The sequence below is a fragment of the Mus musculus genome, chromosome 8 (genome assembly GCF_000001635.26).
Source record: "Mus musculus strain C57BL/6J chromosome 8, GRCm38.p6 C57BL/6J".
NCBI lineage: Eukaryota > Metazoa > Chordata > Mammalia > Rodentia > Muridae > Mus > Mus musculus.
The window spans coordinates 59,091,308-59,106,896 of record NC_000074.6 but is presented as its reverse complement, the minus strand read 5'-3'; the positions used below and the strand labels follow the sequence as shown (position 1 = coordinate 59,106,896).

Genomic DNA, 15,589 nt, shown 5'->3' with positions numbered 1-15,589 from the left:
ACCCATTGCATTGCCAATGCTGTTAGTGCTCTAACAACTGAAGTATACTAAAACACATGCTTGCTCTGTCTCTATTTGTCTGATGATTCATGCACAATAATTGAAACAAGGAAAGCCAGTAATGGACAACATGCACAAACATCCTTATTACTCTGGTAACTTTCTCCATGAACTAGCACCCATTATTTAATGCAGGATACTGGGCTAAAGCTGAAATCAAAGCATGTACAGTCGTCATTAGCTGAATACAAAATATCTACATTGCAGAGGACTTGAGTTAAAGGAAAGATGACAAAATTGGAGACATACTGATTTTAACCATGGCACCCATAATTAAAAACATTTTTATTCTTTACTGTATATCACACATTTGGAAATAGTGGCAAAATTATATACATTACATATGTGTATGTCTAAGTGCAAACATGTAAGTCAAACAAAAGCAACACACAGGTATTATTTACTGATATGTAACTGTGGCATAATTTATATAAAATTCAGAGCCCTCCTTACAAGGAAAATGCAATAGTTTATTATTGAGTTAAATATTCATTATAATAGCCCAGAAACATGGATTTAGTTGTCTGAAATAATATATTTTACCATGTGCTTGGTTTCATGAATGTTTATTAAAATAATATAAGATAATAAATACAGACATTTACTAAATGAATTTATAAAAATGCTGGGGAGGAAGATAAATAGAAAATTTTTGATGTAAGCCTCATGTTTTCTATTGATAGTTTTCATGTGTGTCTTTGTAGAAACAAGTGATCTGTTAAGCTAATTCATTCCATGAGGTTATACTACTAGTCACAAGGATGCCAGGTCAGATACAAACATAGAAAATGGGTGATGTTAAGACTGAAACTAGTTCACGTTAATTTGCATATATGTATGTATATGTGTGTGTGTGTGTGTGTGTGTGTGTGTGTATACACAAAATTCCAATATTAACTCAGTCATTCTTATTCCTTCTATATATTGCTTTCAAGCTGGCAAAATTAAGATTTGAAAGAAACTAAATAGACTTTTGTAGCATTCTTAGCAGATAAAACACTTAGTGAAGAAGCAATTCAGGATAGCTATTTTTTGCTACACAATAAACAGAGAGTAAAGTGCTGACATAATCAAGGAGTGTTTCTTAGAGAACTTGGTTTCCTCTACTTTGCTATGTTTAATTTCCACATTTATATATCAAGTTTGCATTCACTACCAGTGCAGAAAAGGAAGATATTTCACATGAATTTTGGGTTAGACTAAAACTGACAGTCCTGCCTCTATCATTTCTGTTATTAAATTGCCACAAAAAGTCTACAAATCTGGCTTATTGTCTCTCTCACACACACTCAAAAAAGAACATAAACAAAAATAAAAACAAATAAAATAAACAAAAACCAAACCAAACCAAAACAAAACAAAACAAAAAGACCTGAAAGAATTACCTGAAAACAAAACTTAGTTTCCAGAAAACCCGTGAAAAGCTATGTGTCAACAGACTTCTGGAAATATTTTTTTTTCCATTTTTTATTAGGTATTTAACTCATTTACATTTCCAATGCTATACCAAAAGTCCCCCATATCCACCCACCCCCACTCCCCTGCCCACCCACTCCCCCTTTTTGGCCCTGGTATTCCCCTGTACTGGGGCATATAAAGTTTGCAAGTCCAATGGGCCTCTCTTTCCAGTGATGGCCGACTAGGCCATCTTTTGATATATATGCAGCTAGAGTCAAGAGCTCCGGGGTACTGGTTAGCTCATAATGTTGTTCCACCTATAGGGTTGCAGATCCCTTTAGCTCCTTGGCTACTTTCTCTAGCTCCTCCATTGGGAGCCCTATGATCCATCCATTAGCTGACTGTGAGCATCCACTTCTGTGTTTGCTAGGCCCCGGCCTAGTCTCACAAGAGACAGCTACATCTGGGTCCTTTCAATAAAATCTTGCTAGTGTATGCAATGGTGTCAGCGTTTGGATGCTGATTATGGGGTGGATCCCTGGCTATGGCAGTCTCTACATGGTCCATCCTTTCATCTCAGCTCCAAACTCCGTCTCTGTAACTCCTTCCATGGGTGTTTTGTTCCCAAATCTAAGGAGGGGCATAGTGTCCACACTTCAGTCTTCATTCTCCTTGAGTTTCATGTGTTTAGCAAATTATATCTTATATCTTGGGTATCCTAAACTGTTAAACCTTAAACTCTTTGTCTCAGTGCGTTTTTTCATAGTTTAAAGTTGGAATAGTTCTGTTAAGTATATTATCTTGATTATAACTTTTTATATGAAATTCATATTTTGTATGTGTACTGTTCATCTCCAATACTGAACTATTTATGTATAGATACGTATTTATCATAATCCACAGTTGTGATGAATCCTGAGACAACTCAGAGATGGACATATTTAGAAGTACTCATAAAATATGTTCAGTTTACATCAACAACTATTTGCTTCATGTTTATAGATTAAGAGTCATGGTAAATGTATTAATAATTCACTCTGAAAATAGACAAATCAATAATTGGAAATATAGAGAGTTCCTTATATAAATAACAGGGATTTCATAGCTGCTTGTAACTCACTCAAGTTTTCTTGTTACCCACAATGACATCCATGACAAACTACAAAATATAAATAAATAAATAAATAAATAAATAAATAAATAAATAAATAAATAAAAATTCATTCTGAGGATTTCATAAAGTCACATAGTACTCCCTCAACAAATTATCACAAGTGGCTCCTGTTTATCCCCAGAGTGAAATGTAGATACTCACATTAGCTCAAGAATGAGACAAATTATGAAGACTCATTATAAAGGATAGAGAGGTAGGCTAAAGTTACAGTAAACATCAAAGACATGGATCTAACTGTGTCACCTTAACTGGATAGAGTACTATTAAAAGAACTTGGGCACATATGTTTTTAACAATAGATTCTAGCTGTATCCCAAAGACATCAATGCATCCCAGATGTAGAACCACCATTACAGTGCACCTCATATATAAAAGAGTCTTTCGAGAATTAAAACAATTGTCCTTGTAACTCCATGCTTGGGTATTTTGTTCCACATTCTAAGTAGGAACGAAGTATCCACACTTTGGTCTTCCTTCTTCTTGCATTTAATATGTTTTGCAAATAGTACCTTGTATATTCTAAATTTCTGGGCTAATATCCACTTATCAGTGAGTGCATATCATGTGTGGTGTTTTGTGATTGGGTTACCGCACTCACATGTATCCTCCAGATACGTGCATTTGCCTAAGAATTTCATAAATTCATTGTTTGTAATAGCTGTGTAGTACTCCATTATGTAAATGTACCACATTTTCTGTATCCATTCTTCTGTTGAGGGACATCTGGGTCGTTTCCAGCTTCTGACTATTATAAATAAGGCTGCTATGAACATAGTGGAGCATGTGTCCTCATTACAAGCTGGAACATCTTTGAGTATATGCCCAGGAGAGGTATTGCTAGATCTTATGGTAGTACTGTGTCCAGTTTTCTGAGGAACTACTAGACTGATTTCCAGAGTGGTTGTACAAGCTTGCAATCCCACCAAAAGTGGAGGAGTGTTCCTCTTTCTCCACATCCTCATCAGCATCTGCTGTCTCCTGAATTTTTGATCTTAGCCATCCTGACTGGTGTGAGGTGGAATCTCATGGATGTTTTGATTTGCATTTCCCTGATTATTAAGGATGCTGAACATTTTCTCAGGTGCTTCTCAGCCATTCTTATTCCTCAGTTGAGAATTCTTTGTTTAGCACTGTACCCTATTTTTTAATAGGGTTATTTGATTTTCTGGAGTCCAGCTTCTTGAGTTCTTTGTATATATTGGATATTAGTCCCCTATCAGATTTAGGATTGGTAAAAATCCTTTCCCAATCTGTTGGTGGTCTTTTTGTCTTATTGACAGAGTCTTTTGCCGTACAGAAACTTTGAAATTTTATGAGGTCCCATTTGTCGATTCTCGATCTTACAGCACAAGCCATTGCTGTTCGGTTCAGGAATTTTTTCCCCGGTGCCCATATCTTTGAGACTTTTCCCCACTTTCTCCTCTATAAGTTTCACAGTCTCTGGTTTTATGTGAAGTTCCTTGATCCACTTAGATTTTAGCTTTGTACTAGGAGATAATAATGGATCAATACCCATGTATGGAGTTACAGAGACAATGTTCAGAGCAGAGCCTGAAGTAATGTCCATCCAAAGAGTGCCCCACGTGGGGATCCACTCCATAAACAACCACCAAACCCAGACACTAAGCAGATGCCAACAAGAGCCTGCTGACAAGAGCCTGATATAGCTGTTTCCTGTGAGGCTCTGCCAGTGCCTGTCAAATACAGAAGTCAATGCTCACAGTCATCCATTGGACTGAGCACAAAGGTTCCCAATGAAGGAGCCAGAAAAATACCCAGGGAGCTTAAGGGGACTGAAGCCCCATAGAAGGAACATTGATATGAACTAACTAGTACCCTCAGAGCTCCTTGGAACTATACCACCAATCAAAGAAAACACATGGTGGAACTTGTGGCTCTAGCTATATTTGTAGCAGAGGATGGCGTAGTTGGTCATCAATTGGAGGAGAGTCTCTTGGTCCTGTGAATGCTCTATGCCCTAGTATAGAGGAATGTCAGGACCAGGAATGTGCGTGGGTGGATTGGGGAGCATGAGGAAGGGGCAGGGGATAGGGGATTTTCAGAGGGGAAACTAGGAAAGGAAATAACATTTGAAATGCAAATAAAGAAAATATCTAATAAAAAAGAAAAACAAACAAACAATCAACTGTCCTTTCCCTATTTGATAAAACAACATAACTCTAAGAATGTCAAACCTTTTTCATTCTATTTGTGTATTACTGAAAGACATGGTGTATTAGAGTTTTGTGGTCACCGACCTATGCTAGACATCACAGATGTTTTTTGTCTCAGTCTAGTGAATGCTGAAAGCTAAAACACTTATAAGTGTCAACAAAGCAAAACCAAGATTGATTAAGGGGTCAGTAAAAATTAAACAAACAAACAAATAAAAAACAAAAAAAAGGAAAAAAATAAGAAAAGACTCTTGAGAGGGAAAAATATTTCCAAGAAAGAAAAAAAGCCACTGATCTTCCTTGTCTAGGAATGTTGAAGACTGTGGAAAAAAGTAGACAAAGTTTGATGCAATGGTTGTGAAATTAGTTAGTTTTTGTGAATCATCATGGATTAAGCCAATGAAAAATTAATTATACTGTATTTTATTTTCCCCTACCCATCAGATAGTTGAAATCTTGATTCTCCCTGTTGTGGTGTGACAAGATATTTCCTGAGGAGACACTAAACACACACACAAACACACACACAAACACACACACGTACACACAAACCTCATACTATGATGCTACAAATTTCAAATTCCATCCAAGTCCAATGGCAAATCAATGAACATTATTGGAGTTGCTGAAAGATATCAGAATGACAAGTTACTTACAGAAATAGAAATAACGCAAGACAAAACCCACCTCAGGATATATGGCAGTTCCAAAAGTGTAGACTGGGACTCATTAAACAACCTTCAGGGTGATGGGTGTCTTTGCAGGTAACTCAGTTGCTCTGAGTGCCTTCCAGGCAGCTCTGTTGACCTTTACTTCTAGCAGACTGCTTGACTCTTTTTGTGTTCTCTGTTTCTTCCAGGAAACTGGGCATGTATGAGAGTCTTCTTTGTAGTTGGACTGATCTAAGAGTGACCCCCAGTAGTCTCTCCTGTTTATATATTCCTAGGAAGGTAGGGACATAGTGAAATTGGCCAGCTTCAAGGACTTCCAGAAACTTATTTGTGTTGTCTACTTTCTGTCTTAATGAAGTTTTCTGTAGTATAGAAATTCTCAGAGAAAATTGTAACAACAACAGTTCCCCTTCCATCTCTGACTTTAGTATGTGTTGGCTATTGATCTCTTCTGTAGGTCACCTTGTTGACATTACTAAACTGCAATCTTGCAGGATCTCACTTACTATTAATAATATTAAGCTTTCTTTGTTCCTGATGTCTATAAAAATGTAGCTGAAGTTGATTTTAGTTGACTCCTGACCTGTGGGATCATTCCAGAAAGAGATGCAAGCATTCTTTAAAAAAAAAAAAAAAAAAGCAGCTATTCCTAATTATCTTTTACTATGAGCTTAATTACAAGAACAAATGAAAGTGTAATAATTCCTTAAAATGGATTCCCTAAGAGCTATGCTAGGAGAATAGCTAACCTACTTCCACTTATCTAGATCATATCCCTCTTTTATCTGGTCGGTTTGGTTTTGTAAATCATAGAAATATCCCTCTTGTTCAGTTTTAGTTATTCAGATTTGGCCATTATAATACTTAATCTTTCTCTGTATATCCCTGTTAAAACTACAAAAGGTATAGACAAATTTTAATTATAGGTCTATTACATTTACTACCTATGGAGACCTTACTAGCTCTTGCCTCAGAATTAGGAAACTTAGATCATAATAAGGAGAATGACACCAGAAATTACAACTTACCAGGTACCATGCCTATTTAGCTAATGAAAGTCATTTAGACACCATACCCTGCATTCCAGCAAAGGAAACTTGGACAATGTCACAATTGTTCAAAATTAATAAACTTGGATGGCCTGAAGATCGAGAGAAACACCCAATTATCCTTGCAAAATTCAAATGCCAGTATACAGATATTCTTTTATGTTTCTGCCTTGAAATGAATTTTCTTTGTTATCATAGTTCAACCCCATAGTCAATGTTACTTTCAGAGCATTACCTTCTTATATAAGATTCAATCATAATTGGAAAAAGTCTGGGGTATAGGAACATAAATGTTGTTTCACTAGTACCTAGTATCTAAGTCTCATAACTTGGCATCTAAGATCCTCAGACATACTATCTGTTCAAGACATGACCATGAGTCTTATTCTGCACAATCAAGAAAAAATGATTTTTGCCAAGTAACAAAAATAGTGACCTCAGCTGGGCATGGTGGAACACACCTTTAATCCCAGCACTCAGGAGGCAGAGGCAGGCAGATTTCTGAGTTCAAGGCCAGCCTGGTTTACAAAGTGAGTTCCATGACAGCCAGAGCTACACAGAGAAACCCTGTCTTGAAAGACAAAACAAAACAAACAAAACAAAACAAAACAAAAACAGAAAAAAAAGAAAGAAAAAGAAAAAAATTAGTGACCTCAAATTGACAATATAGCACAAGAATTAGAGAATTGTCCTATGTGGCTATCAATTATTGGATGAAAGCGCCTTCAGCATTATTAGGTTTATGAAGTCAATGAGAATACAGCCATTAGGCTATTCTAGACTGTTAGGTTACAGAATCTCTAGTCTATTACATGCCACTTCTTTATGAAGAAAGGAATAATGCTTATCATCTTCAAAGGACTTGTTTCCTTGTAAAGCGTTTTCTTTATTGAATGTGTGCTTCTTTTTTTATGTGAGAAAAGTGTATCACATGGTACCTAACAAATCTCATTATTCTAAAACCAGTCCAAGAACATGTTGGTAGTTAGCTGCAGGTTACCTACCTTTAGTCCACTGAGAGATAAGACTAATCATTGAGAATCGACACAGTTAAAGCTAGTGATGTTGTCTTTCCTCTTTGTGAGTAAATAACTGGCCTAGTAAATTAGTCATCATTCCTAATAACTACAATATATTTCTACTATGGAGGTGGTTGCTAATCTGGGGTTGTTACTTTTGAATGTTGGCATTGTTAAACTACATGCTACCCACAACACGATGGAGCTCCCTACATAAAGGTACTTTTACATCTCACTTTACAACATTAATATTATGAACAAGCAACAGTAGTAGGTTTTTAAAATAATTATCTTGGTTTAAATTTCAGTGGTATCATATCTATAATTTGGTCAGTTATACTGGTTTCTATCAAAGTATTTGGAGCCTATATTCTACAGAATACAGGGCTGAAAATAGATCCATAGCAAAAGACTCTAATTAAAATGGTTACAGAAAGAGAGCCTTTGTCCCCAGTTACAGTAATTAATTGTACCAGGGCCTCTGATGATAGTTCTCAGTGGAAGAAAATTTTGCTATTGATTTTGCAGGGTCTTCTCTTTGAAGCTGTTCAGACTTTCCCAACAGAACTTAATATCTGTCAACTGAAACGTGGCACCCTTATGAACACAGTACAGAACAAACAAAAATAGACTAGAGGTACACAAGCATATGGAAGAAAATCACTATGAAATGATGGTATATTACATCATTCTTCTGCATGGTTTGTGTTTAACTTGGGTGAGTCGGAAAAAAAATTGACTATAAAGAGAGTAAAGATATTTGTTTTACCTATTAAAGAAATATGACAGTGGGATTGCATAGGGGAAACCAGAAAAGGGGATAACATTTGAAATGCAAATAAATAAAATATCTAATTTTTAAAAAGGATATATGAATAGGCTACATGTGTGTACAAAAAAAAAGTAGAGATTAAGAGAAAAAATGTATAAAGTACCTGCATTCCTTACAGGATATATTGTTTTTGAAATACATACACAGATATTCCAGCCCATTCATCTCCAGTGAAAGAAAATAATCCCAAGTCACACTGATAAACTGATAGTGCTTTCAAATATCAATGAACAATTCATCATCAGTCATAAACATATTATCTTTCAAGAGAATCTCTAAAAACTATGCAAAGTTTCACTGACCCCAAGGCTACTAGATAGACTTAAAGAGATCTTCATGGGTTCTTTTGAAATATTGCTTTTCATGTTTAATGTCTCATTTTTCCAGACTGTACTTCAGAGTCTGTGACTTCACTTTAATAATCTTCTTTATGATTTCTGTGCACAGTGGAAATAAAGACAGCCCTTGTACATGATTTATAAAATGCATATCACCATGGCAACTATACTTTAATTTTGAAAACAGGTATCTTTATAAGAACCTGGATAACTCTAATGAGAAAGGACCACACATGATAGGACAATTTTCTTCCTTTTCTTTCCTTTCTCTCTCTCTCTCTCTTTCTTTCTTTCTTTCTTTCTTTCTTTCTTTCTTTCTTTCTTTCTTTCTTTCTTTCTTTTTTTCTTTCTTTTTTTCTTCCTTCCTTCCTTCCTTCCTTCCTTTCTTTCTTTCTTTCTTTCTTTCTTTCTTTCTTTCTTTCTTTCTTTCTTTCTTTGTTTCTGTCTTTCATTCATTCTCATTTTACATTCTGTGTTTGTCTCATCTTCTTTAAATTATGAAATATATGAATTTCTCCACTTTCTCTACTATTACTAAATATAAACCTATATACTGTTATAAAACTATTGAAGAAAAATTAGAATTTTTTGAAGAATACCAAAGAAATGAGAATAAATTAAGTACAACTCAATGAAAATAGATGTAGTTTCTGCCTTTTTTTCTCAAGATAATAATAATGCTTTAATTCTTAAGAGCTAGATTGCATTCTGAAAATAAAATGGCCAAAATAATCATAGCAAAGAATGCTATTGTCTTTAGATTAAAAATTGGCAAGAAGATTATCCTCACTAAGTCAGATACTGAATGAGGTCTCAGAAAAACAGCTGAGCCTCACCAAGTGCCAGGAATGGAGATGAAACAGGGGATAAGCAATTCCTCTAATACTAAAATCCTCCAGAGAATGTCTAAATTGAAAAATATGAATTCATTGCACATTAAGCTGGCCATTATTACAGATGTGTTGTTTTTTGGGTACCACTTCAGGAAGTTTATAGTTCAAGTGATGAAAAGTTTTAAAGATTATTAAAAGCATGAATAATTATAAATATTTCCTTTGTTACAAGTGATATAAAAGCTTGCAATATTCACTTTCTAGTATATTGGGTTCTCATTAACTCTAGTAATAACTATGTATTTATGTTATATTAATGAATAGAGATACAATATTTTACATTTTTATTTTATTAAACATATAGAAGAGGAAAACAATGATTTTGACTTCAAGCCGAATACTCAGTTTCCAAGAACAGTTAACTTTAACATAAGGTGTTGGAACAGGACTGGTGATGGCTGGTTGAGAGGCAACAGAGTAACTTAACAAATCCCAGGAAATCTGAATCCTGAGACCAGCATCAGGGTACATATATGAGTTTATTGCCTACCCCTTAAGTGTACATACAGTGATTGAACCAATCTCAAGCTATTTGTTGGTCTATCCTATCTTGACACATTGTCACCCTGCTCCAATGAAATCCTGGCCTGATAAGGTAATTCAGAAGGAGCCACCTGTGAGTACTTCTGTGAAAACAGGCAAAGCAGCCACTTCCTTTGCCTTGGTGACTTTTGGCTGTCTCATCAGTGTTCCAGGAACCATCTTAGATGTAATATGGGGCAGATCAGGATCCTTCACAGAGTAGCAGGAGCCTATGGAGCATCTCTCTTCGTCCCACTTTTTCCTTCAAAGGCCACATCTCTCACAATAAAGAGCTAATGATACTGCTTTGAAATAAATACAAATACAAAATTTGAGGGAATTATATATACGGATAAGAACAGATGAAACATGCCCAGACAAAGCATTATGAGATACAAACACAAACATGCACCCCAAACAAACAAACCAACAAAAGAACAAACAAACAAAGCCATCCCAAAACAACAAGAACAAGAACAACAACAACAACAACAACAAAAAACCACTTTGTAATGGCCTGCTGCTGGGCATAGGATCTGGACTTAAGAGCAATTTGTGTCCCTAGTAAGACTTAATTGAAGAAAACTAACTTTTTTATGTGCAAGTGCTTATTAATTGGGTTAAGGGTGGAGGGTCTATAACTAACTATTCCCAGTCTCATCTCCTCATCTCATGTACCACATCAGGTTCTGATCTCTGCAGTCTCAGTGCATGCTGTCACAGTATCTGTGAATGCATAGGTGCTGGGGTTCTGCTATTTCCATGGTGTTCTCATTCCCCTCTGGTCTTACAATCATTCTACCTCACCTTTCTCAGGGTTCCCTGATCTGTGAATGGAGAGAATTGATGGAGACATCCCATTCAGGACAGAGTGTCCCAGTGTCTTGTGGTTCCCCATGTATGGCAAAGAAGCCTCTCTGATGAGAGAGGTGTAGTTGTGTGGTAGAATGTAATAAGCCTTACCATAGGATATAATTTGGTTGTTAATTTCCTTTAGCAGTACAGTGTTATTTTTTTTTCCCACAGCTTCAAATGAATCAAAGAGATCAACATAAGGGCAGATACATTGAAGAGAATACAAAATCATATGCACCAGATAGAAGAAAAAGGGGGGAATTGTCTTGACCTTATTGGCACAGAAAGGACTTTCTGAAAATAACACCGATTGCAGTGGCACTAAGAATTAATAAATAAATAATAAATAAATAAATAAACTAAAAATCTTCTGTATAAATACAGCATGATTTGAATAAAGTCATAGCTTATCGAATGATAAAAGACTTTTTAACCAACTCGGCATGTGATATTAATGCTAATATATAAAATGATATAAACAACTGAAAAACATAGACATGAGGATTACAATTAACCATATTTAAAAATGTGGTACAGGTATAAATAGACTTTTGTCAGAAGAGAAAATACACCACTAGATAAATAAAACAAGTGACCACTCATGTTGGTAAGGATCCAGTGTAAGTGGAAGAACCCAGGGAAGCAGAGGGACTAATCCTGAACTCATCCATTGCTGTGGGAGTGTAAAGTTAAACACGCACTATGGAAATCAGTCTGGTAGTTCATGAGGAATGTGGGAATTGATCTACTGTAATATCTAGCTTCACCATTCTTGCACAAAGGCTGTATCCAAAGGGTGCTTCTTTCTACTATAGAGACTTTTATTCGACAGTGCTCATTGCTGCTCTATTCAAAATAGCTAGACAGGAGAAACAACCTAGATGTCAATAGATGAAGAGATTTAAAAAAACAAAACAAAGCAAAACAAACCTGTGGTGCTTTTATGCATTGAATATTGCATAGCTGGTAAAAAAGATGAAATCTACAAGAAAATTAATGAATATAGAAAAAAATAATTATCCTGAATGAAGTAACCAGAACATACAAATATGGTATATATTCACTTATATGCAGAAGTTAGCTATTAAATCATCAGTAAGCAATCCACATAACCACAGAGGATAGGTATAGAGTAAGTGGCTGGGGTAGGAATGAATCTTCGTAGGAAGGAAAATGATAGATTTCTATGAATGAATTGACAAATTGGGTGCTAGAATGTTAGAATCAAACAGGGAGTGTGAAGAAAAAGGCATGAGGAACGTAATATGAGGACAGCTAAAACTAAGGGCCATTTGAGGGACTTAACCAATTGTTTGGGAAAACCAATACAACAGAACCTTTCGAAAATATATACATAAATGAAGATGATCTTATTAGAAATGAGATGGAGCTACAGCTGGGCACCTCAAATTGCCAAATGAAGACTCCAGTTCTGAAAATTGGTTAAATAGCTGAGTTGTTTGCCAAAGTGCCCCTGTGATAACCCCCAAACAACCTAACCTAAGCCAAGCTATTGGTTGATCTTTACAAACTGATGGTAAGGCCCTATTACCTAAGACAACACTTACACAACATATTGAACATGGAGAAGTTGAGCTGGTGGCTACCTAGATCTTTCAACCTTACTAATTAGTCCTGTAAGATACTCTGCGTGCTACTAAAGGAGAAAGCTAAACACAAACATGGCTACAAAGCCTTAGATCTATTATGTTGACTTGCTTGCTCCACTAGTGGAATAGTGGCCCAAAGCTTGCAGAACTAACCAATATCTGATAGAATTTAAAGTCCAATGCTGGCACTCATCTCTGGAATTTCTCTTGTAAACAAGAATCTACTGCATTTTATCCACCTGGTTTCTATTAAGTCCCCTCAGGTGCACCAGTAAGAGGGAACCTTCATTTGGTGGAGGACTTCCCCACCTTACGATATGCCTGGTAAAGAATAGAGGCTTTCAAAATTCAATAAACTGAAGCCTTTCTTTTTCTTAAGATGAGTTATTAGTGATATATACTTACAATTTGGCTCATTATCAAAACCCCTACACTCAAAATATAGTTTTAATTATGTATGTAAAATTAAATCACCATATTCAGGTAGATTGTAAGCTTAAACATACAAGAGATATATAATAATAATAATAATTATTATTATTATTATTATTATTATTACCACCCCATGGCTGAGTTGTAACATGTAGCTTATTGGAATAGGTTAAAAGTTCTATTTTGTTGAATAACAATAATAAAGAAAAAATCTTTTAAATCCTGGCATTTTTCTTTATATTATAGTAAAGGTATGACTGATCACATTATAGAACATATTACAATGTTTTGAATATGGCAAACTTTTATGAAACACTTCAGTGCTTTGTTTGTCTCAAGGCAGTGACTGAATCACTGACTACAGGGGCCAAGTGTCCTCTCCAGTCACTCAGGGTTCCAGACTGGAAGTTCTACCTTCATATGCAATAAGAGTAAGACAGTAATTTGAGAGAAGAATTGGTAGAGGCTGGAGGTGTGATTTACATTGAAGCCAACTGGAATTGTGAAGAGGCAAGGCAGGTGTGACACCTAGGCCAAAGAATTTGACCTTGAAGCTGAAGAGTACATCCCTTTGCCAAAGGGAGTTGTGCACAAAAAGAAGGAAATCATACAGGATGTGATCTTGCATGACCTGGACGTGAACAATTCATGGCCTCAGGGTAAACAAGATAGTCTGTCTATGATGGGCCAGTTGATGAAGCCAAAAAAGACAGATCACAGGTAAACCATGAGGGGAGATCAGCAAGGTGGTTAACAAATACATCCACCAGAGCTGGCCCCTGGAGTGATCTTTGTTAATGAGGTCCACATGCTGGATATCGAGTGCTTTACCTGCCTGTACCAAGCCCTGGAGTCCTCCATCACCCCCATTATCATCTTTGCAACTGAGGCAACTGTGTCATCAGGGGCACTGAGGACATCATTTCTCCACTAGGCATCCCATAGGACCTGCTGAATCGGGTGATGATCATCAGGAGGATGCTGTATGTGCCACAGGAGATGAAGCAGAACATTAAGATCTGATCACAGATAGAAGGCATCAATATCAATGAGGAGGCACTGAACCACCTTGGGGAGATTGGCACCAAGACCACTCTGAGGTATTTTGTGCAGCTGTTGACCCCAGCCAACCTGCTGGCAAAAATAAACTGGAAGGACAGCACTGAGAAGGAACATTAGAAGAGATCAGCGAGCTCTTCTATGACACCAAGTCCTCTGTCAAGATTCTGGCTGACTAGCAGGACAATTACAAGAAGTAACGCTGGATTTGCAGGTGCATTCAGAGGACGGACCCCACACCATGGACAGGGTCTTGCCTCAAGCATGTTTTGCAGTATTACAATTTCTTTGTAAATTGTCAAACCTCCATGGTTGTTTGGAAGGAACCCTTTCCCATCTTGTCGTTTTCTAATAAAAATGAATAGGTTATTTTGGAAACAAACAAAAAAATTTACAGTGATTTGTTGGAAAGCAAATGAACATTGAATGGAAATTGTAACCACTATATTTCATCAAAAGAAACAAATATAAAGCATTCTTTTAGAATGACTCTACATTTTAGAGTATGTTATCAGAACAAATGTGTCTTTAAATAATATGGATAGATTTTGAAATACTGTTTCAAAGAGAAGGTAGCTCAGCTTCTTGAATATTTCTTCTTAAATTATGTTATTATTATTATTAGTTATTATTATTAAGGTTCTTTCTTGCATCATGTGGGTACTTGAAATCTAATCCGTCCTTTAGAAGTGCATCCAGTTCTCTTAGTCACTGAGCCATGTCTTCATACCCTAGAATAAATACACCTTATTAGGTTATTTTGATATAATCAGTCTTTCTATTATACTTCACTGGGTCTAATATCTATCTATCCATGTTTTACCGGTCTTCCCTCATCTGCTCTCAGCTAGAGAATCTGTGACTGGCGTGCTAGTAATGTCACAGGTGAGGTCCTATGTGGGGAACTTACTGAACTGAGATAGAAAGAATAAAATAGATCACCTTCAACAAAACAAACCACACTTTTATAGTCCCCATTGAACCCTTTATTAAATAAATGGGTGTGCCATTTTGCTATGGAATACCACTTTTAATTATAGTGCATGCTTTAAAATTGCAGCTGAATATAATATAATTTTAGCAGTCTGTCTCTCCTAAGGCATCAACATCATTTATCATGCCTGCTGCCATCTGGCGTGTCTGAACCATCATGATCAGCAGTTTATGAGGAAATTAAAACATTCAATGGGTCTCTCTTCAATAATGTTTTGAGGTCAGGGACAATATTGCCAGCGGCGGTAAGATGCATTTTTATCACACACTTGAGAGGCATCCATTCAACATATTTTATAGCTTTCTAGGCTAAGACTAGCCAAGCTTTTCCTTATTTGTACTGGTGTGACATGGGGGTCACTCTGTATAATAATTATCTAAGAATCACTCAGAATAGCCTCTTCTCTGATACTGTGGTTATGCAGCTACATTCAGCTACAGGATGAGCTGCGGCAGTAAAAGTCTCTCTCTCTCTCTCTCTCTCTCTCTCTCTCTGTCTTCTATTCCTAT

At 36.2% G+C, this 15,589-nt stretch overlaps 1 pseudogene; it reads left to right on the top strand.

Annotated features, from left to right (window-relative positions):
• On the top strand, nt 13,465-14,460 carry Gm7499 (predicted gene 7499; annotated as a pseudogene).